Consider the following 6,107-nt stretch of genomic DNA (forward strand, 5'->3'; position numbering starts at 1 on the left):
TCACTTATACGATTGAAACATTTAGTATGCCCAGATTTTCAAATAATTATATAAATTCACTTTCTCCCCAATTGTTTAACGACATTTGCAAAATGAAAATGGATTAGACATTGTAGTCTAGATATTTATTTCCCATTTTATTGTCAAACTCAAAAAGATGCATACATCTCTAAGATACTTAATATCAAGAATTATTTGGTCTATGAAGAGTCCGTACTGAGATATTGAGTGCCATGTACAAAACTAACTAAAGCGTTCAAGTAATAAAATGAAAAAATACAATATTTTAAGGAAAAGTGCAAAAATAAACCTTGTATTGGGCCAATTTGCAAAGACAGTCATCGTGGTTTAAAAGTTTATAAAGAGAGGGTTTGTGCTTTTTACAATTTATAAACTCAGTCGTTCCTTCAAAAATTATTGTCGTGATTATTTACCCCAAAAAAGAGTCACTTTAGAGCAATTAAAAAGATTTACTTTGCAAATTATCCAAAATAACTAAACCACAAGTATTATTTGACCAATAAATTGACTCACATATCCTTCAATTGTAAAATTCACAAAGTATAGATATCTGTTTGCAAACTTTTAAACTATGAGGGCTGTCTTTACAAATCGACCAAACTACAAGGTTTATTTTTGTACTTTTCTTTATATTTTATTATGTAAGTTGTTAGCAAACTGGTGGCTTGATGGTCATGTTTGGTAAAAAAAAAAAAGTCAATAATTGGGTGCAATTTTGGATCATTTTCCTATGTATCAAAAGATAATTACCCATGCAATAGAGTAAAAAATGAGAAATTAAATAAGATGACAAATAAAATTTCAACTTTGACCGAATTCCAAATTGTCCCCAAAAAATCAGTAGTTCGGTCCAATTCGGAATCATTTTTCTCTGAATCAAAAGTTAATTACCCATGCAATTGAGTAAAAAATGAGAACTTAAATAAGATGGAAAATGAAATTCCCAAGTTTAACCGAATTCGAAACTGTCTTCAAGGAGGAGAATACTCACTCTTATTTAAGAAATACTTGACAACAACTAATACAATTGGAGAATTTAGTATGCATGTACATTCAAATAACTATATAAATTCACTTGATCTATTGCCTCTTCTGTACCTTCTGTTTTCGCCGTTGGACAATTGTTGGCATGTCTATCATGATGGGATTCCTGATGCATAGGAAGCAACAAACGAAGACTTGCTTGAAAGCCGGACAAATTTCCCATATTGACGCGCACCTCTTATCTCCATGGGGCAAAGATTCCGGAATTGCTTAACGTTATTTGCTCTGAAATTGAATTACACACTCTAATCTCCACACCTACTTCATGTCATGTTATCGAACAAAAAAAAGATGCCTACAACCAGGGGCAAATCCAGAATTTCTCCCTCATGGGGGCAAACAATACGACTAAAATAATTTTTATCCAAAAAATAATAAGTATAGAAAACCAGAGATCAAAGCTCAAGTTCAAGTAAAATAGTAGCAGAAATATCAAATCAAAATTCAAGTAGGAGCAAAAAATTACCAAAGCAGAGAGGCAAAAATCGGAGATGGAGTGTCGGACCAACGATCCAACTACGGAGGGATTGGCTGCCGATTTTGATTTAATCTTAGTTAGGATTAGGGATTTCAATTTAGGTTTAAGAAGAAAGAGGAATTGAGGAAGAAGATCTAAAGAGATTAAAGAGAGTAAGAGAGACCGATGGTTTGTTCTAAGACCTATTTAGTTTTACATTTAAATATTTACTTTTTATTTTTTTATTTTTGTTGTAAATAAAAGGACATAGTTCTAATTAAATAAAACGACGTCGTTTTGCTTTAAAACAGAATTAAAAAAATAAAAAGAAAATATTAAATTTAAAAACATTCTTCATCCTCAATTATAGAATCAGTAAACCCTAAACCTTCATTGATAAAGGGGGGCAAAGCTCTAAAACTTTAAAAGTAATACCTTGGTTTTAAAAAAAATACAAATGTCAGTGGGGGAAACTGCCCCATTGCCCCATACTGGATTCGCCCTTGCCTACAACTCTAAGATAGTCAATATAAAAAAATAGTTGGTCTGTACAGATTCGATCTTAAGATTTCGAGTGCCCGATATAAAACTTATGTATAGTTGTAAGCTAATAAAATGGAAAATATAATATTTTATCAAGTAAGTTGTTAGCAAGCTAGCGCTTAGTGATCATATTCGGTCAGAAAAAGTCAAACTTTTGGAATTATGGATCATTTTACTCTACATTAATTACCTATGCAACAGAGTAAGGGTAAATTACACCCACGATCATTGGTTTTCACGGTATGACCATTGAACTTCAAAACCTAACATAAAAGCCACTAAACTATGATTTTTTCACGGTATGCCAACTATAATCGTTAATCCAACTTTATAACCGACGACTTCCAAAAGAACAAGTTAACTTCTCCTTTCTCCTTCACTCAAAATTGGACATTCCCTATTTTACCCTGCCATTGCTTCTTCTTCTTCTTCCTTTCTTCTTTCTTCTTCTTCTTTATCTCTCTCTTCAAACAATCTTTTGACTTTAGTTGTTAAGAAAAATGACGTCCTTGAAGATCAAACATTGTAAGACTAGGGACACCATTCTTCAACACCAGAACATCTTTACTTTCAACAACATAATGGGCCATAGTATCCTATGTCCAACTAAGTACACAAGCACAAATCACTCACTAAGAAATTAACTAAACCATCCTAAAAAAACCTCCGATCACCGGAACCTACAATGAGTTATTCAAATATTAGTCATTGACGGTGATGTTATGAATTCTTCCAACGATGAATATGATGATTTTTTGGGCGTTAGAGAGTTAAACGTTATATCAACGAGATAAGCATTGAAGCTAGTTGTAAAGAGAGTGTCGATGTAGTTTTTGGTGGAAGAAAAAGAGGCGTAGGTGATTTTTTTGCGACGTGTACGACTATGGTTAGGTACATATGACACTGCTGAAGAAGCTGCTATAGTCTATGATAATGCTGCCATCAAACTTAGAGGACCTAATGCTTTAAATAATTTCATTACTCCATCGGAAAAACCAGTACTAGAAGAAGAAAAGCCAAAATCGAAAATTATTACTACTGCTACCTCAAGTTTCGGCTATGACTTTAATGATGATTCTCAATCTCACTCTAAAATGGCTTCTCCAAAATCTGTACTGTACTAAACTTCCATGTCGTTTTCCTTGCCCATTTCTCCATCAATTTTTGTATCGATAAATTTTGACCCTAGTGATTCCAGAAAGATTAACCATTGTAAGATCAGAGACACCATTTTTCTTAACAACTAAAGTCAAAGATTATTTGAAGAGAGAGATAAATAGAAGAAGAAAGAAGAAGGAAAATAGGGGTAAAATAGGGAATGTTCATTTTAGAGGGAATGAGAGATGAGCAGTTAACCTGTTCTTTTGGAAGTCCAACAGTACAGTTATAAAGTTGGGTCAATGGTCAGAGTGGCCATACCGTGAAAAAATCAAAGTTTAGTAGCTTTTATGTTACATTTTGAATTTTAGTGGTCATACCATGAAATGGTCAAAATTTAGTGGCAATGGGTGTAATTTACCGAATAAAGTAGAGAATAAGAACTTAAGTAAGATGGAAAATGAAATTCTCAACTTTGATTGAATTCCAAACTGTGCCTAAGGAGAATACTTACTCTTGTTTAAGAAAGACTTGATAAGCACTATAAAAAAATTATGCTATAGTGACTAATTCTTTTGAGACAAAACTATTTTTATCATAATAAATACGGTTATCGTGACAAAAAAATATTTATACTAAAAATCAGACTAAATGCAAAAGGTTGTCCTAAAATACTTATTTTGACAAAATTTTGTGAGAACATATATATATATAGGAGAGGTGATAACCCTTTTTTAGGTGAGTACACTGTGTTATGTGAGAACACTCAAAACTACGCCGTTTTGAGTATAAAAAAATTAAATACAACAAAGAATGCTGTTGGTGGGATTTGAACCCAGACACTTCCACCTACACTCCACACTACACACTACTTACCACCAAGATAATTACTTTTCTTATACATTATGTCGCGCGCTGCTTAATATAACATTCTTCTTATATCTTTTATTGTTTAATATTTGACGCATACACTTATTAATATCGATTAAATGTGCATAATAATGAATTATTAATAGAAAAATAAATCCAAGAACATACTCCTATTTCTTATTTATACAATTCATCTATATTTTTATTTGGGACACTTGCTTTAATTTGTTTTTTTATACAATTCTTTTATTTATATATTATTAAGTGCATTTGATGCTAAAAAAATCCAATACTATATTTTTTAAATAAAAATACATTTGCTTTAGTTTGTTTATTATACAATTTTTTTATGGTTTAAAGCACTTTTTGGCCCCTGACCTATCCAAAATTTGTGTGTTTGGCCCCTGACATATTATTTGGTCATATTTGGCCCCTAACCTATCAAATTATATAAAATCCAACCCATATTGAATGAAAAATTAACTCTGTTGGAAAATTAACGACAGTAACCAATACAAAAATGACACATGACACATAAATAAAATTAATTTTCACTCTATCGAAACACTAGAAAAAGTTTTTAGGATTTTTTACTGTGTAAAATAGTTACTGTTGCCATCTCCAGTTGAAATTTAATTTAATTTATGTGTCATGTGTCGTTTTTGTATTGATAACTGCTGTTAATTTTCCAATAAAGTTAATTTTCCATTCAATATAGGTTGAATTTTATCTAATTTGATAGGTCAGGGGCCAAATATGACCAAATAATAGGTCAGGGGCCAAAAAGTGCTTTAAGCTATTTTTTTATTTATATATTATTAAGTGTATCTGATGCTAAAAAAAATTCAATACTATATTTTTTAAATAAAAATATATTATATATTTTAATAAAATCATATAAATATTTTTAGAACATACGATATATTTAGAACTTATGACATAAAATTTAGAACATATGTTTTAATTTTTAGAACACAAACTATAAAGTTTAGAAAATACAATATATTTTTTAAATCATACGTTATAACATATATTTGAACTTTTAGAACACGAACTATGAAGTTTAGAACGTACGACATATTTTTTAGAACATACATTAGATTATATATTTTAATTTTGGAATACAAACTAAAAAGTTTAGAACATGCGTTATGTTTTTTAGAACACGTGTTACGTTTTTTCGAACATGAGTTATAAATTATATTATAGAACAAATGCAAAAATGATTGAGATATTTACTGATTTTTTTAAACATTATACTTAATTTTTAGAACACAAATTATAAAGTTTAGAACATATGTAACATTATTTAGAACATCGTCCTTAACATTTTAAAACATCAATTACAAAAAATATAGAGGAATTAAATAAATAAGAAATTGGAGCATGTTTTTGGATTTTTTTTATTAATAATTTATTATCATGCACATTTAATCGATATTAATTTTTTTTTGGTAGACACAGGAAAGGAAAAACACACAGAAAAAAAGACTAACCTGGGATCAGTCTAGGCAGGCTGACCCCAATCCTATCCTCAAGAAGAATAGATAAAAGAAAAATGGGAGGAACAGAAAGGGTAGAAACACCTAACATCCCCTCATGCCCAGCAGCTGCCAGGCGATCCACAACCCGATTTTGTTCCCTATAGATATGGCAGAAACTTAAAACCTCAAAGGAAGGGCGAAGCCTTAAAATAGCTTTGATAAGATTTTGGCTGTTAAGACAAAAAGCTTGGTTATCAGAAATTCTGTTGATTGCCTCCAAGTTATCAGATTCCACAGATAACCTCTTAACACCCAGGCGAATGGCAAGCTTGATACCCGAGAGAATACCCCAAAGTTCCGCTGAAAAGGATAAGCCCATCCCCAGGTTATGGGTAAACCCAGCCAACCAATTACCACCTGCATCACGAAGAACTCCTCCAGCAGCAATTCTGCCATTGCTAAGGCAAGAGCCATCCGTATTCAGCTTCACTACCCCTTCTCTAGGCTCTTTCCAACCAACTAAGTGGACCTCTTTTTCACGGGAAGGTCTGACCAGGGGATCCCCTTCAAAGCTCTTCGTGATAATAGAG

This window comes from Euphorbia lathyris, chromosome 3 (assembly GCF_963576675.1).
Source record: "Euphorbia lathyris chromosome 3, ddEupLath1.1, whole genome shotgun sequence".
NCBI classification, from domain to species: domain Eukaryota; kingdom Viridiplantae; phylum Streptophyta; class Magnoliopsida; order Malpighiales; family Euphorbiaceae; genus Euphorbia; species Euphorbia lathyris.